The sequence below is a fragment of the Lissotriton helveticus genome, chromosome 12, assembly GCF_964261635.1.
Source record: "Lissotriton helveticus chromosome 12, aLisHel1.1, whole genome shotgun sequence".
NCBI classification, from domain to species: Eukaryota; Metazoa; Chordata; class Amphibia; order Caudata; family Salamandridae; genus Lissotriton; species Lissotriton helveticus.
In genome coordinates, this window is record NC_136073.1 from 165,108,999 (window position 1) to 165,134,561 (window position 25,563).

A 25,563-nucleotide genomic window follows, 5' to 3' on the forward strand; every position below is an offset into this window, starting at 1 on the left:
TGGCTTGACTCTCATGCAGGGAATGTGCATGAGTTTTCTTTTGTGTATATATATATATATTCACTGAAAAAACCATAGGTTATAGACCATATATAGTTAGGAATTAGCATTTAGAAAACCTTATTTTACTCACACAAAACCATTGAAATTCCATATATAGTTAGTTGCACTAACTATATATCGCGCACCCGCAATCCACTGCTGATGATGTCACATATTACATCATTCATGACATGGTCAGTGACATCACTGATGACATCACTGATGACATCTCAAATGACATCACTGATGACATCATGACACACCAATACCAGTTACTACATACGCACTCACTGATTCCTACGTCTACACACACATTCACTCATTCACCCATACAATCACTCATACATACAGTCACTCATTATTACAACACTATCATATGCACTCATACACCTATGCAGACAGTCACACACTGCCACTCATCCATGGAGTTACTCACACACCAAGTCAGTCCTGTAAAGAATCAATCACACTTCCATTTCTTCATCTATACAGTTAAACACAGAACACCATACTTCAGTGACATCACTGATGACATCACTGATGACATCTCAAATGACATCACTGATGACATTTCAAATGACATCACTGATGACATCATGACACACCAATACCAGTTACTACATACGCACTCACTGATTCCTATGTCTACACACACATTCACTCATTCACCCATACAATCACTCATACATACAGTCACTCATTATTACAACACTATCATATGCACTCATACACCTAGTCAGTCCTGTGAAGAATCAATCACACTTCGATTTCCTCATCTATAGTTAAACACAGAACACCATACTTTTCACACATATACTAACACATACTTACTCTCTTATACAATCACTGATACAAGTACACATTGATATGCACAGAGTCACACACCTCCCAGCCAGCCACACACACACTCAGTCTTCCATACATCCACTCATTCTTCAATATGTAAAACGTATTTAAACTTTACAAAAACACACAGACACTAGATGATGTCATCAGTGATGTCATTTGAGATGTCATCAGTGATGTCATCAGTGATGTCACTGACCATGTCATGAATGATGTAATATGTGACATCATCAGCAGTGGATTGCGGGTGCGCGATATATAGTTAGTGCAACTAACTATATATGGAATTTCAATGGTTTTGTGTGAGTAAAATAAGGTTTTCTAAATGCTAATTCCTAACTATATATGGTCTATAACCTATGTTTTTTTCAGTGAATTTTCAAGGTTTTGTAAATGCTAATTCCTAACTATATATGGTCTATAACCTATGGTTTTTTCTGTGAATTTCATTGGTTTTTTAACAGCTAATATCTGTAGCTGTAAAATGTATTCTTCTTTAAATCCAAAAATATATTTTATATGTTTATGAATAATTTTTTTTAAAAATATTTTTTTTTCTTCGTTCCCGCTTCGCGAATCGGGAAGCTTCCCGTTAGCTGACCTTGATGCCGCGAAATAGACCGCGAGCCGGTAAACGTTTCTTTACCGCAAGTGCCGCGTTAGAAAACAACATCGTGACGCCTCCCGTCCGCATGACGTTTCACGTTGTCGCGTGATACGTCATATGACGTGCTACGTTAGCGAACTGGTACGCGAAGCGAGTCGCAAAGCGCAGGTTTCTGGAAGCAAACCGGGAGGCCCTGCAAAGCGCTTAACGTAAACACAGCAAGTCATGTGACTTGGTAATAACACTTTTCATTGGTTCATTTCACTTTTGGTTTCCTAATGATGTAAGACTAGGTCATATAATCTAAAATGAACACTTTTGATTGGTTGAGAACTCTTGTTTTTCCCAAATGATGAAAATCCCTCCTTCTTTCCTCACTCTGACTTTCATCATTGTGAGAGAAAGACCCTTTGTGATCACTGAGCAATGGCTTCTTTAGTAGCTTCAGCTGGTGCTTCCCCACCACCTCCACCACATCCAAGGAAGAGTGGACCACCTGCTCAAGTTATAATTCAACAAGAAGAGGAAGAAGAGGAACAGGACGACGAGCACGAAGAGAGGCAGTTTTTGCCTGAGCAGCCCAGGACGTCTCACCGGAAAGAAAACTTCATTTGGCAATTTTTTTAAATTCCCAAAGGTCAGAAAAAAGTAAATGCAAGATACGTAACTTGCCTTATATGTCAAGATAGACTGTCCAGAGGAACCGAGAAAAAATACAGTTTCGGAAACTACACAATGCATCGCCATATGACTAGGTGGCATCCTAACAACTACAGTGCTGCACAGTTTCGGAACGACCTAGATAATCTCCCTATTATGGCCAGAAGATCTGTTGTACCGGAAGTAACGGGACCAGAGGGCAGGGAGATGGTGCCAAATATACAAATGAAATTTGGTGAAGTAAAACACATCTGCGTATTTTGCGATGGATTCATTTCCTACGGAGAAAGAAGCATCACTCTGATCAACAGAGCTATTGACTATCATATGCAAGTTTGTACGAAACGCCCAAAATAATAAATACTTCTTTTTTTGTTTTGTTGCTCCTGTTGAGCCCTTTACAATGAATCGTTTTCATTGCCCACTCCAAGAAAAACCCAAAAAAATATAAAACTGTTCAGAAAAATTCAAAAAAAGTAAAAAAATGTTCCGAAAAATAATAAAAAAAATATAAAACAACAAAAACAATAAAAAAAAAGTTCTTTTCAGAACTACCTACCCGTTATTAAAAAATTGGTACAATATTTGGAACTGTGCCAACCTCTATTTCTCTTAGTTCGCTTCCCAGTTCGCTCGCCGGTACGCGAACCGGAAGCGAACCAAAAACAGTAAGTATAAGGGAAGGAAACAGACACTTATGTTAAAAGAAAGACAGCTATAGGGGAGTAAACTAGAGATACTATTACCCGTAATCCACTGCTGATGATGTCACATATTGCATCATTCATGACATGCTCAGTGACATCATCAGCAGAGGATTGCGGGTTTTTTGGCAACGTGCCTTATCCACGGTTTAATAACGCTGCCTTTTGCTTTATATAAGTTTTCAAATTGTATGAAATATATACCAATAGGTCGTTATGAACCTTTAGGTAGTGCTTTTCTTCATGAGGTCTGGTCGCTTCCATACACATACAGATGTTTCAAAGATGATCAAGAAGTTTATCTGAATGGAGAAGAATGCACTGAGACGCCAGATCATTCACTAATGTGTAGGCACATACAGTTACACGGTTCATGCAACAAACACCGACCAAATATGGCTTGCGTGTTGCAAGGCACGCCAGTTCCTGCTATCATCCCCACGTTCAAGTTGTTGGAAAATGGTAGTTATTTGATGCTCAATAATGAAGATTGTTCTGAGTTAATTAAAAGTATTCCTTTTATCGTAACAGTAAGTGAACGGGTTATTTGCTGCAGAAATGTTCTATTTCCTCCCACACATGAACATAGGGAGTTTTCAATCTGGCCACAAATACCAACCTTGGGACAGATTTCAACGGCATGGCAAGAATAAGAGCTCTTTTGTCTCAGAGAGAGGTGGCCTTGAGTTCGGCCCGTGAAACTTTCGTGCTTCACATAGCGAACACCCGTACAGAGGTGCAGACCCTTTTCAATTCAGATTTGCCTTTCAATTTCAGCAAGATGGTTCCGACTATCTTTAACGCATCCTCCACAAAGGCCCTGGCGCACTTTTTTAAAGTTGTTACCAGTGGTCTCGTGACTTCATTTGAGAAAATCTTTGGAGTCATCCCTGCTTCCTTTCATTCTATTTTCTCCACTCTGGTTCGTGGATTGGCATTTTTACTTGCATTACCAGCGGACGCTCTTGTGCTTTTTTACATTTTTAAATATGGATATCCCTCCTATGCAACCTCCCACCCTGCAGCTGCTGACACTGTTCCGCAATCGCATGCTAGAATATTATGGCACAATGCCGTTGGCGATATTAAGCACGGCATATGGATTATCTTTTCGATTCTCCTACTTCACCTGTGTCCAGCCTGTATTTCACTGCCTGACCTGTGATTTCGATTGGGCCATTGATTTGTGTCTCTGCGGACCGGTTTCTCCTGACGTCGACTTTAATCAGCTGATGACTCCTATCATTACTCACGAGTTGGTTTGTCCTGGCGAAAGGATTATGGCTGTGGCATTGATGCATGGACTACTTGGTCCCTGGAATTTACTGGCGGCAGCACAGTCTTTCTTGGAACAGAGCTTTCTTGAAAACCCACCGAGCTGTCCTCTGATGGTGATAGAGGATCCGGTGCTGGGAGAGCACGTATGTTCTTTTCCGCTTTTAAATTGGATGGCTGAACTGTTTTCGGATGAAGACGGTGACTTCCTATTGGAGGCTGTTGCAGCTTATTTTGCATACACAGTTATGTCATAGACCTTTTTCATGTTTGATATGCTGAGTACTAGCATTTCATTGACAATTCATTGACTTATTTGTCAAGTTTTTATTATTTACCTTGCCTATTGGCTTAAGACTCGATAAAGTACTTGGCTGTTTTATTTTTCTTTAGCATTAAATTTTCCTAGTTTTTAATGCTTTACCTTGCGGACCGTCCACATATAAACTTGCAATCTGCTCTCATGAGATGGCACTTCTATTATCTTATTCAGTTCGTTTCCGGATCATGGGGAGGTGTCATCTAGGTCCTGGATATCTTTACACCGTGTTAAGTTAGCATGGGCTCATTACCGGTTTAAACGCCATTTTTCCTTTTTTGCAACTTCTGCACACGACACTTAGTTGTTGCTTTAGCTTTCCACCTAGTAGTTCATCGTGGTTTACATGAGAATAATATGTTATTGCTCTACTATCTGCTTTGCTTGTTAAACTATATCTGTACAGCGAGTGCTAAAGTTTCAAGAACAACACGATACAGAATTGTTATGAGGTCTGATCTCCACGACTTCATACTCATAACATAAGTGCAACTTCTGCCAATTCTGGGCATGAGGCGGGTTTTATATGGCTTTGCCGAACACACATACACAACAGTTGATGCGGTTCACATGAAGAGAGAGCTGGTGTATGCTGATGTGATTCCTTCAAATCTAAGACACTAAAGTATGGGCACGCCCTATACCAACACAAAGAGACCTTCTTAGCAAATAATATAATATGTGTATTAGGGAGGGTGAGATATAAGCAGCCGCGGGCCGTGGAGGGAGTTACGGTGAGGCAGGGAGGCGGGGAGGGGGAGAAGCAGGGTGGAGCCCTCTCTACCTTGCCCCTCCCCCTCCCCGCCTCCCTGCCCCACCGTAACTCCCTCCACGGCCCGCGGCTGCTTATAAGTGTTGCTAACTCTTATTCATTTACAGCATGTTAACATACTGTCACCATTCGCTTTTTATGTACTAGTAACTATGCTGGTAAGTTTGCTACTGATAATATGTGTACTTGTATTCTCCACCCTGCTTCTCCCCCTCCCCGCCTCCCTGCCTCACCGTAACTCCCTCCACGGCCCGCGGCTGCTTATAAGTGTTGCTAACTCTTATTCATTTACAGCATGTTAACATACTATCACCATTCGCTTTTTATGTACTAGTAACTATGCTGGTAATTTTGCTACTGATAATATGTGTACTTGTATTATCTAAGATACTACGCCTGAGAAGACGGCATTAGTAAATAAACATTTCAAATACACATGTGTTCTTCTTAACTCCATGTTCTGGTTTCTAAGAAATATATAACGACCGACTGTTCATGAGTTCCACGTATCCTGAGGTACTATAAGTTCATATTCTGGATTGTCTAAACATTGAGAGTTTGTTATATCCAATGTGACACTGTACCTAGCTTACTAAGGAGTTTTTGATTACTTACGTGAGTTTTGGGACACCCTAATTCGCCGAGGTTCCAATCCTCTGTCCACAGTTCTGTGTGAGAACAGAAACCCTGCGACAGGGGCACCCCCGACCCTTGCTGGAGCTTCATCACACTTGCGATACAACTCCAGCAATGCGCCACCTTTACGGCACAGATACATCACGCATCTGTGCTGTTTTTGCCCCATGATGCCCCGCATTGTAAATGCAGCACACCATAGGTGACGGAACAGCGGCACAGAATGACTAACACATCCCTGGTGATGCGCCAGTCATCATAAATGTATCCCTATGCTTCTTATCTTGTTAGAGATGAACCGCCATATGTATCATCAAAGTTTTTTGCATTTCCTAAATAGCGAACTTTAAGGAATAAATAGCGATTCTTTACCATTCCTAGTTTGCGATTAGCTATTTGCTAATTACAAATTACCCATTCATTTCCTTCATTTCCATAGGGCGGTTGGACTCACTTTTAGCTCGAACGGCTGAATGGATTTCCACGAAACTTGGCAAAATTGTAGGGACTGGTAGCCCGATGTGCCTTTGCTATGTCTCAAGATATATGCTCCAGTGGTTTTTACGAAAATTAACTTTGAAAAATATATATTGGGCTACATTGGCCTATATATATGTTGGAGCCCAAATGTAGCCCAATGTAGCCCAATGAAGCCCAATGTAGCCCAATGTAGCCCAATGTAGCCCAAAGATGGCCGCCAGACACACAAAAAAACAAATGTAGCCCAAATATCAGCCAGATGTAGCCCAACTATAGCCCAGTGACAGAATGACCAATCAGCTTCGCAAACCTCCGTTACGCGAAGCGGAGCGCTGTTACAGATATATATCTTTTTTTGAACGTTAATTTCTCAAAATCCACTGGAGCACATATATTGAGACCTAGCAAAGGCACATCGGGCTACCAGTCCCTAATATTTTGCCAAGTTTCGTGCAAATCCATTCAGCCGTTCGATTATTATTATTATTTTTTTTTTTGCCCCGCGGGGCCCTTTTAAAACCTCCACATCAAACCTAGGGGGTCAGCGAGGATCTACTATGCCCCCTTATAGTTATTTCCCCCTTTGTTTTGACCTCCTCTTGTCTCTCGATCCTACCGAGAGACAAGATGGCGGCCGCTATGAACTTTTTGGAATGTTGACAGACGCCGGAGAACCAATCAGCTTCGCTTCACAAAGCTCCGTTGCGCGAAAAGTACGCGTCCTGGGTCGCTGCCAGGTCCGCTGTTACAGATATATATCTTTTTTTTAAACGTTAATTTCTCAAAATCCACTGGAGCACATATATTGAGACCTACAAAAGGCACATCGGGCTACCAGTCCCTACAATTTTGCCAAGTTTCGTGCAAATCCATTCAGCCGTTCGGGCTAAAAGTGAGGCCAACCGCCCTATGGAAAACTCAATGTTAAAAACACGTTTTGGGACCCTCCTTTTTTCTCGGCCCCCCCTTGACGAACCCCCCCCAAATTTTCAAGGGCTGCTCAGAAACAAAATGTGCCATTTTCCTGAAAATTTCAGCCAATTCCGTCCACAAACGCCAAAGTTATTAGACATAGAATTTTCAAAAATCCCATAGAGAAAAAATCCTAACTATATATACCTACTGGCGACCGCCAGTAGGTAATATATATATATATTCACTGAAAAAACCATAGGTTATAGACCATATATAGTTAGGAATTTGCATTTACAAACCTTGAAAATTCACTGAAAAAACCATAGGTTAGAGACCATATATAGTTAGCTGGACATTTTATTGACATAAAACCAATGAAATTCCATATATAGTTAGTTGCACTAACTATATATCGCGCACCCGCAATCCACTGCTGATGATGTCACATATTACATCATTCATGACATGGTCAGTGACATCACTGATGACATCACTGATGACATCACTGATGACATCTCAAATGACATCACTGATGACATCATCTAGTGTCTGTGTGTTTTTGTAAAGTTTAAATATGTTTTACATATTGAAGAATGAGTGGATGTATGGAAGACTGAGTGTGTGTGTGGCTGGCTGGGAGGTGTGTGACTCTGTGCATATCAATGTGTACTTGTATCAGTGATTGTATAAGAGAGTAAGTATGTGTTAGTATATGTGTGAAAAGTATGGTGTTCTGTGTTTAACTGTATAGATGAGGAAATCGAAGTGTGATTGATTCTTCACAGGACTGACTAGGTGTATGAGTGCATATGATAGTGTTGTAATAATGAGTGACTGTATGTATGAGTGATTGTATGGGTGAATGAGTGAATGTGTGTGTAGACATAGGAATCAGTGAGTGCGTATGTAGTAACTGGTATTGGTGTGTCATGATGTCATCAGTGATGTCATTTGAAATGTCATCAGTGATGTCATTTGAGATGTCATCAGTGATGTCATCAGTGATGTCACTGAAGTATGGTGTTCTGTGTTTAACTGTATAGATGAGGAAATGGAAGTGTGATTGATTCTTTACAGGACTGACTAGGTGTGTGAGTAACTCCATGGATGAGTGGCAGTGTGTGAGTGTCTGCATAGGTGTATGAGTGCATATGATAGTGTTGTAATAATGAGTGACTGTATGTATGAGTGATTGTATGGGTGAATGAGTGAATGTGTGTGTAGACGTAGGAATCAGTGAGTGAGTATGTAGTAACTGGTATTGGTGTGTCATGATGTCATCAGTGATGTCATTTGAGATGTCATCAGTGATGTCATCAGTGATGTCATTTGAGATGTCATCAGTGATGTCATCAGTGATGTCACTGACCATGTCATGAATGATGTAATATGTGACATCATCAGCAGTGGATTGCGGGTGCGCGATATATAGTTAGTGCAACTAACTATATATGGAATTTCATTGGTTTTATGTCAATAAAATGTCCAGCTAACTATATATGGTCTCTAACCTATGGTTTTTTCAGTGAATTTTCAAGGTTTTGTAAATGCAAATTCCTAACTATATATGGTCTATAACCTATGGTTTTTTCAGTGAATTTCATTGGTTTTTTAAAAGCTAATATCTATAGCTGTAAAATATATTCTTTATTACGTGACGTATCACGTAGCCACATGAGACGCCTCATGACGCGTCGCATAACCGTGACGTATCGGCTCTGCAGCGCAAACAAAACCCGTAACGTAAGCGTGCCGGAGCACGCTTACAGATATATATATATTTTTTTTTAACCTTAATTAGACAAAATCCACACGTGCACATATCTTGAGGCCTTGCAAAGGCACATCAAATAAACAGTCCCTACAATTTTGCCAAGTTTGCTGGAAATCTATTCCCTTAATTTTTTTTTTACTGTTTCTCTTGGTTTTCCCCTTGTTACGCTTACCGGGACGCTACCCGGTACGCGAACCGGACGCTCCAAAAACACAAGATGGCGGACTCCCGTTACGCTGCCGGTTAGCTGCCCGGTTCGCGTACCGGGAAGCGCCTCTACCGCGAAAAATCGCGGGGGACTTTAATATCCCCCTCATCAATCCTAGGGGGTCAGGAGGGGTTTACCTTGCCCCCTTTCCTTCATTTCCCCCTTCTTTTTTCACCACATCTTGTCTCTCGAACCTACCGAGAGACAAGATGGCGGCCGCTCCGGACTGTGTACAATGTTGACAGCTACGCTGCCGGTTAGCTGCCCGGTTAGCTGCCCGGTGAGCTGCCCGGTGAGCTGCCCGGTGAGCTGCCCGGTGAGCTGCCCGGTTCGCGTACCGGGACGCGCCTCTACGGCGTAAAATCGCAAAATTTTTTTTTTAATTTTTTGCCCCGCGGGGCACTTTAATATCCCCCTCATCAATCCTAGGGGGTCAGGAGTGGTCTACCTTGCCCCCTTTCCTTAATTTCCCCCTTCGTTTTTCACCACATCTTGTCTCTCGATCGTACCGAGAGACAAGATGGCGGCCGCTCCGGACTGTTTAGAATGTTGACAGACACCGGAGAGCCAATCAGCTTCGCTTCGCGAAGTTCCGTTACGCGTCAGGTACGCGAACCGGGGCGCTAACCGGAGTGCTGTCACAGATATATATATTTTTTTAAACGTTAATTTCTCAAAATCCACTGGAGCACATATATTGAGACATAGCAAAGGCACGTCGGGCAAACCATATCTACAATTTTGCCAAGTTTCATGTAAATCTATTCAGCCGTTCGAGCTAAAAGTGAGTCCAACCGCTCTATGGAAAAATGAATGAGAAAAACGCGTTTTGGGACCCCCCTTTTTTCTCGGCCCCCCCTTGACGAAACCCCCCCAAAATTTCAGGGGCTGCTCAGAAGCAAAATGTGCCATTTTCCTGAAACTTTCAGCCAATTCCGTCCACAAACGCCAAAGTTATTAGACATAGAATTTTCAGAAATCCCATAGAGAAAAAATCCTAACTATATATACCCACTGGCTATCGCCAGTAGGTAATATACATATATAAACATATATATTCTGCATATCTATATAAATATAAATGCATGCATACATATACATATATGCATACATATGCATGTTATTTACATGAAAGTTTTAAAAACACTAATAAAAGCAAAGCTAAAAAGCCACCTCATTACAAACAGAATGGCTTTAACTTAAACGAGGGCGAGATCTATTGCATTTTCAATGCTTGTTTACTTTGGTTCTATCAAGAAGGCATTCAGATGTGTCACACATTTGCCATAAATTCTGAATGTTAGCACTCTAGTTGCTCATTAGATCACTGTAGTAAAGCTAGTGCTCACCAGGGAAGTCTGCTGCTAATCATGGTTTGCAGCCATTTTCCCACATTTTTTATCCCGCAGACTTTCAGTCCGCATACCATTATCCCGCAAGGTCATTGACCTCGCATACCATTATCCCGCATTTTTTCAAAACGCATGTGCATTTATCGCGCATGCCTTTACAAAGAATTCCGTTTTAAAGGCATGTATGGTAAATGCATTTGCGATGTGAAAACCACGATGACGAGAGAGGTAAGTGGGTTTGTGTTAATTTTTTCGTGGGTTAGTGATTGTGTAGTGTAGTGTAGTGTTGTGTAGTGTAGTGTTGTGTTAGTGTAGTGTAGAGTTGTGGTGGTTGTTTAGTGTAGGGTCATGCTGGGGGTAGTGTTTTAGGGTTTAGGGTTGTGTTGTAGTGTTTGCGTAGTGTAGGGTCATGCTGGGGGTAGTGTTTTAGGGTTTAGGGTAGTGTTGTAGTGTTTGCGTAGTGTAGGGTCATGCTGGGGGTAGTGGTTTAGGGTTTAGGGTTGTGTTGTAGTGTTTGCGTAGTGTAGGGTCATGCTGGGGCTAGTGTTTTAAGGTTTAGGGTAGTGTTGTAGTGTTTGCGTAGTGTAGGGTCATGCTGGGCGTAGTGTTTTAGGGTTTAGGGTAGTGTTGTAGTGTTTGCGTAGTGTAGGGTCATGCTGGGGGTAGTGTTTTAGGGTTTTGGGTAGTGTTGTAGTGTTTGCGTAGTGTAGGGTCATGCTGGGGTGTAGTATTTTAGGGTTTAGGGTAGTGTTGTAGTGTTTGCGTAGTGTAGGGTCATGCTGGGGGTAGTGTTTTGGGGTTTTGGGTAGTGTTGTAGTGTTTGCGTAGTGTAGGGTCATGCTGGGGGTAGTGTTTTAGGGTTTTGGGTAGTGTTGTAGTGTTTGCGTAGTGTAGGGTCATGCTGGGGTGTAGTGTTTTAGGGTTTTGGGTAGTGTTGTAGTGTTTGCGTAGTGTAGGGTCATGCTGGGGTGTAGTGTTTTAGGGTTTTGGGTAGTGTTGTAGTGTTTGCGTAGTGTAGGGTCATGCTGGGGGTAGTGTTTTAGGGTTTTGGGCAGTGTTGTAGTGTTTGCGTAGTGTAGGGTCATGCTGGGGGTAGTGTTTTAGGGTTTTGGGTAGTGTTGTAGTGTTTGCGTAGTGTAGGGTCATGCTGGGGGGTAGTGTTTTAGGGTTTTGGGTAGTGTTGTAGTGTTTGCGTAGTGTAGGGTCATGCTGGGGGTAGTGTTTTAGGGTTTAGGGTAGTGTTGTAGTGTTTGCGTAGTGTAGGGTCATGCTGGGGGTAGTGTTTTAGGGTTTAGGGTAGTGTTGTAGTGTTTGCGTAGTGTAGGGTCATGCTGGGGGTAGTGTTTTAGGGTTTAGGGTAGTGTTGTAGTGTTTGCGTAGTGTAGGGTCATGCTGGGGGTAGTGTTTTAGGGTTTAGGGTAGTGTTGTAGTGTTTGCATAGTGTAGGGTCATGCTGGGGTGTAGTGTTTTAGGGTTTTGGGTAGTGTTGTAGTGTTTGCGTAGTGTAGGGTCAGGCTGGGGGTAGTGTTTTAGGGTTTAGGGTAGTGTTGTAGTGTTTGCGTAGTGTAGGGTCATGCTGGGGTGTAGTGTTTTAGGGTTTTGGGCAGTGTTGTAGTGTTTGCGTAGTGTAGGGTCATGCTGGGGGTAGTGTTTTAGGGTTTAGGGTAGTGTTGTAGTGTTTGCGTAGTGTAGGGTCATGCTGGGGGTAGTGTTTTAGGGTTTAGGGTTGTGTTGTAGTGTTTGTGTAGTGTAGGGTCATGCTGGGGGTAGTGTTTTAGGGTTTAGGGTTGTGTTGTAGTGTTTGTGTAGTGTAGGGTCATGCTGGGGGTAGTGTTTTAGGGTTTAGGGTAGTGTTGTAGTGTTTGCGTAGTGTAGGGTCATGCTGGGGTGTAGTGTTTTAGGGTTTGGGGTAGTGTTGTAGTGTTTGCGTAGTGTAGGGTCATGCTGGGGATAGTGTTTTAGGGTTTAGGGTAGTGTTGTAGTGTTTGCGTAGTGTAGGGTCATGCTGGGGGTAGTGTTTTAGGGTTTAGGGTAGTGTTGTACTGTTTGTGTAGTGTAGGGTCATGCTGGGGGTAGTGTTTTAGGGTTTAGGGTAGTTTAGTTGTTTAGTGTATGCTAAAGGCATATTCGTTCTAAAAGTTTTCGTTATTTTAATTTGCGGCCTAATAGTACATGCGGGATTTTTTTTGCGGACTGATGGTATGCGGGATTTCGTCATATATTCGCTAATCATACTTTCTATGGCAAAATGAACCCCCTCATTTTGTTCCTTTTTAAATTAAATGTTTTAAGAGTTACCACTTTATTCCAATCAAGATGGCTTCAGGTGTGCCATACCTTTGTAATAAGTAGGACTGTTAGCACTCTAGTTGTTCTTTAGAACACTCTGGGACATTCTGTCATTGGGCTATAGTTGGGCTACATCTGGCTGATATTTGGGCTACATTTGTTTTTTTTTGTCTCTGGTGGCCATCTTTGGGCTACATTGGGCTACATTGGGCTACATTTGGGCTCCAACATATATATAGCCAAATGTAGCCCAATATATATTTTTCAAAGTTAATTTTCGTAAAAAAACACTGGAGCCTATATCTTGAGACATAGCAAAGGCACATCGGGCTACCAGTCCCTACAATTTTGCCAAGTTTGGTGTAAATCCATTCAGCCGTTCAGGCTAAAAGTGAGGCCAACCGCCCTATGGAAAATTGCATGGGAAAAACACGTTTTGGGACCCCCCTTTTTTCTCGGCCCCCCCTTGACGAAACCCCCCCAAATTTTCAGGGGCTGCTCAGAAACAAAATGTTCCATTTTCCTGAAAATGTCAGCCAATTCTGTCCTCAAACGCCAAAGTTATTCGACATAGAATTTTCAAAAATCCCATAGGAAAAAAATCCTAACTATATATACCTACTGGCTATCGCCAGTAGGTAATATATATATATATATATATATATATATATATATATTCACTGAAAAAAACCATAGGTTTCAGACAAGTTATAGTTAGGAATTAGCATTTAAAAAACCTTAAAAATTCACTGAAAAAAACATATTTTTTAAGGATGTTACAGTTAGCTAGACATTCCACTCGTATAAAACCATTGAAATTCCCCCGTTATAGTTAGTTGTACTAACTATTACACTCGCGCCCGCAATCCACTGCTGATGATGTCACATATTACATCATTCATGACATGGTCAGTGACATCACTGAGGACATCACTGATGACATCTCAAATGACATCACTGATGACATTACTAATGACATCATCCAGTGAATGTGGTTTGGTTCGATATTTAAATAAATAATATATATATATATAGCAATCTGCCTTGAAGACTGAGTGCATGTATACGTGTCTGAATGGAGAATTTAGTAGCAATGTGCTTGACTGTCTAAGTGACGAATTTAAAGTGTCTCACTTAATATATGGGATAGTGATTAAACTGTGTGAATACCTGTAGCACTCTATCTCTTGTTGTGTAAACTAATACATAAGTTGGTTACTAGCTATGTGAAAGTCTACATTAGTTATTAATTAGTTAAGTGATTATTTGTATGGGATAGTGAATGAATGTGTGTGTGGTTGGGTGGGACATGTCTGACTGTCAAAAGATGTGTAAATAGTTGATTTAGTAGGTATATGAAGTTAAGACTGTATGTGGTGAGTGAGTGATTCTCTTTATGGGTGTGGTGATGAGTAAATATATTTCTCAATGATATATGTCCAACAAACTAAAAATATAAAAGGCAGTGTATGTGACAATTGTTGTATATAAATAAGTATACATAAGACTCAGTGATTGTATGAGTGACATATGAATAACTGTATACTTGTAATAGTGATTTTATAACACACTAAGTATGAGTTACTATCTATATCAATAAAGTGGTGTTTGTTTAAGTGTGTAGCTTAGTAAATATAAGTATGATCAATTGTTTGCATAAGTGAGTAGGATTTCTGCATAAGTGAATAGGATATGTGCTGGTGTGTAATGTTGATTTAGGTTTATAAGTATATTTAATAGTGTTCTATTGATCTTTGTTAGCATGTATGAGTGAATCTGTACTGGTGTGTCAATGGTTTCAAATATGGTACTTCATATTTTATAATGAGTGTTGAAAGGTTAAGCTACTGTATGATGAAGCGTATCAGTTTGTCACATGGATGATGTCATCAGTGATGTCATTTGAGATGTCATCAGTGATGTCATCAGTGATGTCACTGACCATGTCATAAATTATGTGACATCATCAGCAGTGGATTGCGGGCGCGTGAGTTATAGTTAGTACAACTAACTATAACGGGGGAATTTCAATGGTTTTATATGAGTGAAATGTCTAGCTAACTATAACACCCCTAAAACCCAGGTTTTTTTCAGTAAATTTCTAAGGTTTTTTAAATGCTAATTCCTAACTATAACTTGTCCAAAACCTATGGTTTTTTTCAGTGAATTTCTAAGGTTTTTTAAATGCTAATTCCTAACTATAACTTGTCTGAAACCTGTGTTTTTTTCAGTGAATGTCAAAGGTTTTTTAAATGTTAATTCCTAACAATAACATGTCTGAAACCTATGGGTTTTTTTCAGTGAATTTCAAAGGTTTTGTAAATGACAATTTTTAAATGTATTAATTTTAATTTTACTTTTTTTTATACTGATTTTCTACATTTTTTTAAACAATTTATTTTTAGATATTTTATTTTTTAAATTACACTATAATGACATTATACATTACGTTACAAAATATACTTTCTCAGAATGAATTACTTTAGTTTAAATACTTTGCAAATAGGCAATAGTCTTCTAAGTACAGTAGTTACAGTTGCTGTAATGCGCAACACAATTTCAGACACAATTCAACATTGAGGTCCTTGTGAATTTCTAGTTAAATGCAATTAGTTACTTTTTGAATTACTTTTCTAACCACAGGACTGGATCCTAGATTAAGTCCTGGGACATCTCCTGTGAACAGTTGAGTAAAAGCGTTTTGGTTACAGTAGTGATTTTTAAGGAATATTATTGTATTTTAAAAGTTGAAACAAAAACTTTTTCACATAGAATCACCAATGTTATCCTATGGGAGGAAATTCATTTAGCAGGTAAGTAGTGTTAACGTTACTTTTTCTTACTTAGTGGTGGCTCCTGGATCCAGCACAGGTGCATCTCCTGTAAACAGTTGAAAGAATGCGCTTAAGTCATACAGGCGATTTTTAAAGAATATTTTTAGTTTGTGAAAATAGACAGAAACTTTTCTGGTGAAAACCAGACAATGGATTCCTATGGAAGGAAATACAAGTTACTGGTAAGTATGGTTAGAATTACTTTTCCGGGTCAGTGCTGGGCTAAAAGAACCAGCACTGAGGTCACTCCTGATAACAGGTGAGCAAATCGGAACTCGTAGTTCGGCTGGTTTTAGAGGAATATTTGTACATTTCAAAAATCAAACTTAGAAACTTTTCTGCTGAAAACCACACAATGGATTCCTATGGAAGGAAATACAAGTTACTGTAAGTACGCTTAGAATTACTTTTCAGGGTCACTGCTAGGCTAAAAGATGCAGCACTGGGTTCTCTCCTGATAACAGGTGAGTAAATCGAAATTCGTAGCTTGGCTGATTTTAGAGGAATATTTGTGCAATGGTGAAGGAAGGTGGCGGGGCCTGAGGTGACATGTGTGCAAACACGCCCTGTGGCACGTTTTAAGTTGCGGGATTAAGTGCCCTTGATTCCTGAGGTCCCCTGGGTGCCAACTAGCCCAGCAAGTTCCTCTAGTATGCGCCAGGGGGTTGCGTTGCAGAGAGGTGTTCAGAGGCCATGCCCCTTTTTTACAACACTCTGCAACGCAGCTCCGTGGCGCTTCCTAGAGGTAGCTGGTGGGCTAGTGGGCCCCCAGGGACCCTCAGTGTTGACAAGGAATTAATACCCCAACTTAAACCGGGACAGGGCGTGTTTGCACACATGTGAACTCAGGCCCGCCCCATCCCTTCATCACTGTGGAAACGCGCCCCGTGGCGCGTTTTAAGTTGGGGGATTAAGTCCCCTTGAATACTGAGGGTCCCTGGGGTGAAACTAGCCCACCAGCTACCTCCAATAAGCGCCACAGAGCTGCATTGCAGAGAGGTGTAAAAAGGGGCGTGGCCTCAGAACACCTCTCTGCAATGGAGCTCCCTGGGGCATACTGGAGGTACCTGGTGGGCTAGTTGGCCCCCAGGGACCCCCAGTATTCTAGGGGAATTAGTTCCCCCTCTGCAAACGCGCCAGGGGCGTGTTTGCAGAGTGGTGCAATGAGGGGGCGTGGTTTCCGGCCGCGGTCCCGTTTGTTTTTTTAAGTAGGAGGGCTGTGTAGCCCCCCCTTCTTGTTCTAATATTTTTTAGCCCTGGGGACCCCATCCCCCAGGGCCTGCCCCCAGTTTTTAATTTATAAAAAAAGAAACCGGGAAGGGGGCCGTGTGGCTCCCATCCCAAGGCCATAATTTGCCCCGGGGACCCCATCTCCCGGGGCATGGCCCATTTTTAAAAAAATTATGATTTTGGAGGGGGGCTACCTTGCCCCCCTCCTATAGCCAGTTGAGGCCCCGGCAACCATATCCCCCCGAGGCTGTTTATTTTTTTTAAAGCTTTTTTCCTTTTTTTGAGGGGGGGAACGTGGCCCCCTCGCAGGCCACTTGTAGCCCCGGGGACCCCATCCCCCGGGGCTGGCCCACTCCGTTTGGGACCGTGGGGTGGTCCTTAATTCCCCCACTGTCCCGCCGGCTCCCCACCTCCTGCAGGAGACAGCATTGCTTTTCCACATGTGGAGCAGCTAAAATGCTGCTACCCATATTGAAAAGCAATGTGCTTTCCAATTTGGAAAGGATAGCAGGTTTCCTGCTTTCCTGCTCTCTCTTCCAAATAGGAAAGCAGTTTGCAATGGCAGGGTGGGAGCCGCAAGGCTCCCACCCTGCCATTGCAAATGGCAGTGCCCCAGTGGTGGGCACCCCAGGACACTGCAGGAGCCGGCCCAGGGGAGTGGCGGTCCCCAGGGCCCTCAAGAGCCCCAGGAGGGGGGCCACGCGGCCCCCCCTCCCATCATTTGAGAAGCCCCGGGGGTGGTGGTCCCTGGGGTTTGTCCATAATGGACCCCCAAATTAAAAATGTAGGGCACCGGGGAGGTGGCGATCCCCGGGGCGTGTGGGGGGCTCAGGCCCTCCCTATAAAGGTCTTTTTATTTTAAAAAATGCCCCGGGTGTGGTGGTGCCCGGGGCTGCGGGGGGGGGGCGTGAGCCCCCACGCATACATTAAATTAGAGCCTCGAGGGGTGGTGATCCCTGGGGCGGGGGGGCCTGAGAGCCCCCCCACCCATTTCAATCAAGCCCAAGGGGGTGGTGGTTCCCGGGGCTGTGGGGGGCCCATGAGCCCTCCTGCATACATTAAATTAGAGCCCAAGGGTGGGCGGTCCCCGGGGCTGGGAGGGCCTCAGAGCCCCCCAGCTAAAGTTTTAAAGCCCCGGTGGGTGCGGTCCCCGGGGATGGGGGGGCCTGAGAGACCCCCAACCCATTTTGTACAAGCCCCAGGGATGGCAACCCCGGGGCTGCGGGGGGGGGGGGGCCGTGAGCCCCCGCATACATTAACTAAGATCCCCGGGGGGTGGCAGTCCCCGGGGCAGTGTGGGGGGGATTGGGACCCCCCCACACTTATTATTTATTAATTCCCCCAGGATTTGGCCTTACCTTATTTACCGCGGGAGACAGCGTTTCTATTTTTTTTTCTATCGCTAGGATGCGCGGATCCTACGCGCATTCCCGCAATTTAAAAAAAAAAAAAAAACGCGTTTCAACCCCCACGGGTCTTGCTCACGGTATGTGAGTCCTTTCTTTATGTTTCTATTTATAGTTCTCCCAATGCTGCCCATTAAGAGGCCTCTGGGGGTTGAAACGCGCTGGTGGTGGTGGGGTGATGATAATTGCCATGTTGGAATAAATACAATTATTGCTGATCCTTGGTGTGCTGTTTTCTTCGTTGAGGAAGAAGAAATTGGTGAAATATTGAATACGGGGACTGGTCCATCCTCGAAACCAGCACCCGCTGTGAAAGAGTGCGCTCTCCTAGGGGCCAATTGGTGGAACATATATATATATATATATATATATATATACACAAAAGTAGAATTCAGGTCAGAGAATCCAGACGAGCCCGTAGTTCTTCCAAAGTAAATTTTATTCGGCAAAACCAAAAGTCGAGGGATAACGTGTATCGAACAACAAGTTGTTCTTGGTCACATGACCCGCGTTCGTCTCATGCCATCTTTTAAAGGTGTAGCCACACAAATTCATAGAAATAGAAAACATCTTTTTTTCTCTATATGCTCAGTGATTCTTGATACACAATAGTTCTAATATCAGTTACTGTCACTGATATTCAGTGAAACACTCAATTCTGTCCATTGTGATTTTGTGTGTGAATACATTATTTCATAAGTGAAAATATAAAACTCCAGCTTATTATTTTAATACAATTCAAGTTTTGCAAAATTCATTGATTGGTCCATATATATATATTGATCTTTATTCGTTTTTACAATATAATCATAAAAGAAAAGCAGTTTAAAAACTGGTAAAACCACAATACAATTAATATATGATAAAAACCAGCATAATAACAATGTTTATGGATACTAAATATGCTCCAACATACTACTCTCACACTGCTCCTATGCAGCGCAAAGATTTACATTACATTATAAAGAGTTTATAATCTTATTCCAATATAAGGCGCCTTTCAAAAAAGTGGAGACAGACAGCATTACTTCATGATCAGGTAATGACTTTAAGAATAACAAGTGTTTGCAATGCAGTAGGTTTCGCATTTGCGAGAATGAAAAGCCAGGAATACATTTGCATTTGAGAGAGTTTAAGCTATTGGTATTGTAAATGAAAATGCCTTTTATTTATGTTTTAAAAACCAACACATAAATAAAAGGCAGTGTCATTTTCAATACTGCAGACTTTCGCAAATGCGAGACCTATTGCATTGCAAATGCTTGTTCCTTGGGCAATAAAGAAGGAAACTAAACAGACCATCACTGTGTCCAGCCCTCGACAGGACCCAGAAAACAGGCTGGGAAAGGAGGAGGGTAAGAACTGGAGAGGGTGAGTGAGGGACAACAACCTGATGGAGGTCCCAAGAGCTGGCAGTGAGGCAAGTGACCTTGGTTTACCTCCTCTTATACCCTCTTGACACTATCTTTCCTCATTGCCCATCCCTATATCCCTCCACATATCCTTAGTACCTTGCAATCTACTTGCCAATTGTTTTTTCATGTGTATGATCTAGAGATCATGCCCTGCATAAAAACAATCTCACCCACGGCTCTGTTTATGCAAAAAGCTGACACGTGACTCATTTCATGCTTCAACTTACAATGATTTTCCCAAACACCTTCCTAGACCACAGTGTCCTGTAATACCCTAAATAACAGTGTGCAATGTGTCACCCCTTTTCCTCAACGGCCCCCCCGTCACCTTCAGCCCCTGGATCTAACTTCACTATGCCCTTTGACCTAGAAGTAGCCGGATGAATTATTACCGGCTGCACTTTATTGTTTTGTGTTTCAGACTTCAAAGGGATAATGGTTTCCAGCACCACAAGCAAGAATGTTAACACAAATCATAGATTTTGTCTGCTTTGAAATTTTTTTCTGCTGATGACTTTTGCAGAGCTAGATCTTTTTGCACTGGCCAGAGAGTTCCCCTGGACAGACATGACAATATTTACAGTTTAATGAAGAAGTGTTTTTGAACCCTCGATTTTTTTTATGTTCATGTGTACCCACTGAGAATTGAGTTATGCGTGGAAAAGGCTTGCATTATGTGCTGTGAAGTTGTGTCTGAACAATCAAAATGGCTGACACATGCGCATGACTGGTAGCATCCTTTAGGAAGTAAGATCTCCCCTGCCCTTGGGTACCTTTATGCACCACCTAGCAGGCTATAGGAGAGGGTGGATGAAGTCCACGGCACTCGAGGATCGCTGCATGCCAAGCTGAAAGAAGCAAAGCCTCATATAACCTTTCAAACTTGTCCGCATAAATGGCTTTCGTTTTTCTTCACTTCGGAAACAGACCAGGATACCTGCAGAAACAAGCCCTCTCTTATGAGCCAAATGCTTCTAGCTCGCGTATGTGATCACACAAAGTCAACAAATTCTCAGCCCAAGAATGAGGGCAGAACTAAACGATACGTGATTTGGAAAAAAATCTGAAAACAGAACCTTTCCAGTTTGCCTATAACTGAATCCACCAACACATATGTTGTAATATAAAAATAACAGGCTGGAGCCTGGGTCTTCCATTTATTAACTGAATTCTAATTTCTAGGGCTGGGCGTAGTTCGCCAAGTAGTGCTACGCGTTGTTGTGTAGGAATCTAGGACCCTAGTGTAATTTTCCCGATTCATGCCCATATATAGGTATAAATTACCCAATCCTTATATAGGCATAGAAATCATTACCATATTTAAACTGAGCCTATGCAGCCCAAATACGGCATGGCTACTTCCACTAAGTTCCGAGAATCAACAACGATTTCTTAGAAAAACCCGCCTTCAGCAGCTAGGGACTTCCCCTGGCCTGAATACTAATTTATCATGGAGTTTTCAAAGAACTGAGTCTTTGAGTGATGTTATTATGTCCAATCATACGTCAAACTCGGCACCGCTACGCAAAGTGCACTTCGCACTACATGAGCTACGTGTAGCACTACGCGAACTGCGTAGTACCCGGTTCGCACTGTGCAAGATGCCGCTTGCAATGATTGCACAGTGCGGACAAGCATCCAGCACTGTGCAATCATTGAAAACGGCATCTTGCACAGCGCGAGCTGTAGTTTTCTGCCGCTTGAGGAGATTTTCACTCGAGCGGCAGCTTTCTCAACGCGGACTGGTAGTTTCTCATCGCAAGCGGTCGCGAGCATACACGACCACTCACAATGAGAAACCTGACCTCCGCGCGTTGAGAATCTCGCCGGGAGGTTTATTTTCCACGCTCGCGATCGGCATCTTGATGTTGCTGATCGCAAACAAGGAAAAAGCCTGGCCGGGATGTCATTTTGCTTGCTCGTGGTCGTCAACTTGACGTCAAGCAAAAAATGACCCCTGCACTATGCTACGCTATGCATGTTTGCACTGTGCTATGTGCAGTTCTCGTAGTGCGAAGTAGCGCCAACTCGCAAACTACGCAAGCGTAGAGTAGTGCTTTGCCCAGGGTTACTAATTTCCCTCCCCATTCAAATGTTGGACTTGTGTTTAAACCTCAGTTGTGTGAAAGAAATGAGTTGCACGTTGGTTTAAAATTACTCCATAATCAATGATAACAAATAAATGAGGTTCTTGGTAATAAAAAGCCACCTGTAAATTAAATGTAATCGTCTTGTGGTCTTGTCTGCGAAGTCCTTTAGCAGATCATGAATACAAGTTAAAATCATGAACAATTTAGGGAATGAACTTTTGTGACGATTATTAAGGGACTACTTTGCATCGGCAAGGTTAGAAAATGCGTTCAAAACAATCCAACGTTGTGAAGTAAACACATACTGAACCCAACTCGATTCCAACATTAGAATAAGCCACTTTGCCCACACTCAGGGAAATTACATTCTATGTAGGGAGACATTCGAAAGTTAAATTCCATCACTGTGCTTTGCTTTCCCTCACAGTGAAGGGCAGAGCACTTCATCAAGCCGGCTCAGGTGGGTTATGGGGTAACTCCTATTGTATGCTCATTCAGTGCTAAGACTTTCTGCTGACAGTACTAACTAGGTTTACATCAACGGTCAAGGAGAGGGTGTTTTTGTGTGGAATGTTGCTTTGGGCAGAAAACACAACCCCATTTAAAATTCAATGGTCTCTACGAACCTGGGGAAGATTTCAGCTGGTGAGTGAACAAGGGATGACAGACTCTTGGGGCCTAATTTATGAGGCCTTGCAACAGTTTTGTGCTTCCGTTGCTTCACTTTTTGTGATGCATCGGCAGCGTAAAACATACCTCCTGTTGCACCCTATTTACAAAGTGACGCATCTAAGCAGATGCGTCACTTTGTAAACCCCTACGTTACATTATACCTGCGTCAGGTATAATGTATGCAGGGTGGGTGTTCCCACGTAAGCAAGCCTCATAGAAGTGACACAGTGAAATCTGGTAGGGTGCAAATGCGTCAATACCTTACGCCTGTCTCACAGCAGGCGTAAAACTGATGCAAGCCCTGATGCAAGCCCTTTCACATGGGGGGGGCTTGCCCCATGTGAAAGGACACATTGCTGGAGTTGCGTCACTTTTGTGACACACTCCAGCAATGCGTCACTTTTGTGCCATACAGATACGCCAGAAATACTGACGTATCTGTAACTCCTTGCGACATATGCGTCATACAGTAAATATGACGCATCAATCATGTCGCAAGGGGGGCACACTGAGAAATGACGCATCGCTGCTTTCACGCAGCGATGCATAACTTCTCATAAACGAGGCCCCTTGAATCGTTTGCCAAATGATAACTCATGCAGTGCATAAAAGGGGACTAGTGAGTCCATAGCGTACATGAAGAATGCCCTTCACAACCATGTCATCCATCTGCAAGATGGTGTCACATTTGTTGCCCTGAAGAGTGCAAGGCAAATCCCTAGGGCCCCCATCCTTATGGGAGCAAAGGTTTGCATCAAAACAGTTGCTCCCCAAAGTCACTGATCTGCCCGACATGCTTGGGATATTCATTTACGCTGGGAGGATAGTTTCTGTAATGCTCTCACGCAGGAATTCACTGTGCCAGGCTCAGTTTCGGTGCAGGAATTTGGCCTCCAAAGTCGAATTTGTGTTCTTTGGGACTTTGCCAATCCTGCTTACAAGCTTATTTGCCTTTGATGTTAGACACACAAATTACCTAACTTGGCTAGTGCACAAGTTCAGCTTTATATTTTTTATACAGAGTTTTATATAGCGCAAACTTGACTCGAACCAGGTATCAGAGCGCTTTACATAGCACCAGTTGCATTACATGAGGACACATTCATTTTTGTTAGGTATGGGGAGATTAAGTGATTTGCCCAGAATCACAGGATGTTCAGCCTCATTGCCGAGACTCGAACCCAGTTCCCCAGATTCGAGGTCGACCGCCCTAGCCGAGACTCGAACCCAGTTCCCCAGATTCGAGGTTGACCACTCTAGCCGTTAGGCCAACTCCTCTCCCCAGCTTTTCATATATCTCACTAAGGGCATGACAGTTGAATCGTGTAGAGTTATCCTATATCCTTCCATAGTGCCATGCTAATGAGCAACCCCACAGAGTCATCAGCTGCGACTTGTATATTTTTAAAGAGGTATGACAGAAATACTTGGGTGCAATTGCTCTGTGTGTAGAAAGAAAGCAAGCAAGTATCCCCCAAGACGGACCTGATTGAGCCTTCCACTCTTCAGAAAAATGTGAACTATAGGGAACATTTTAAAGTAAGCTAGGCTTGGTTTTAAATATATTTGAAGTAATCTGAGTTGACTTTTGACATGGCCTTAGATGTAGACCTATTCCCAGGTTTCATAGATTTTTATGGTTCGACAGCAGGCACTTCCTGCAGATTGCACTCAATATTGTGGAGAAGTGTGGCTCACTGGTTAGAGGAGGCAGACCCTGAAGCAGAGGTCAGACCCGGGACCAGGGTTCAATTCCCGACGCGGCAGGGTCTTGAGGCAATAATATCCATGGACTCGACAATTCTTGTTTCGGTGCCTACTCGAATCATGGGTTCACACTCTGCAGCTCTGGGCATTAGCCTGCTTAGTCTCCACTACGGCCCCCCCGCGGCGGGATGCCTGGCTTCCACCTTGGGGATGCCCATTACGGGTATCTCACAGGGAAAAAAGCCAGGACGGGTTCCCAAGGCAAGCGCCGAGATGCCTGCGGGTAATCGAGCGCTATATAAGAACGCATAATAATAATAATAATATTACAGGTGTATGCCTCATCAGACAATACTCAATATATTTGGAAAAGAATACTAAAATACTACCTGCCATACAATTTAAGGACATTGAAAGGCACCAAGCTGTTCTTTGACATAATAGCTGAACAAGCCTGAAGACAGTTCCTTTGTATGGTCAGCAAGCTTTGAGATGACTTTCAATATTCCTTATAATGTTGGACAGGAGGCATTTTATTCCTTAAAGTACATGGTCCCACCATCATCCTTCCTAAAAACCACTTAAATCCTTGTTATCTTGATCTTTGATGCTTACTGCAGATCTGAAGAATAAAAGCAGAATCTGTACTGTGAAAGTAAACACACCAAAAAGCAATTTAGCAATTTTTACAAAAAGGTATTTGATTTGATTTAATGTAAGTCTAGTTGTGGCTCAGATTGTTTACAAATGAGCGGAGATTCTATCCTTCCTGTAATGACACAGCGTGAAAAAAATAAACATTTTACATCAATAAACTGGAAATGGGCTGTTATACATAGATTGCAGTCTCCTATGTATTATTTGTGGGATAAAGTACACCCTGCCACACAGTACAAGAACATTCCAAGTCGTTGAGGGACTGAACTCAGTGAAACAATGCCGGAGGAAGGGTTTCTTTATATGGCCATGGAATTCGGGAAGCATCATGCAATATCCTAAAGATGTAAAGCAGGGGGTATTTTATTCCTTATAAATTATGGGCACACCATTAAAATAAACTCAGAAAAAACTATTCGTTATTTATTGCAAAAAGATAAGAGAATCCGGTTAACCAAAGTCAGGTCGGGTAAGGTTCAGAAAGTTTAAAGAAAGAAAAAAAAGTGATTCTATTTTTTACTGTAATGAACTTCAGAACATTAAAACAAACATATTGCCATAATATCTATTTTCTATTCATTGCTGTTCCTGTTGCAAAAAGCAGATCAAAAGAATGAAAAGCCAGTTATTGTTTCTTTGTGCTAACTGCAACTGTAATGATGCTCAGGCAGCA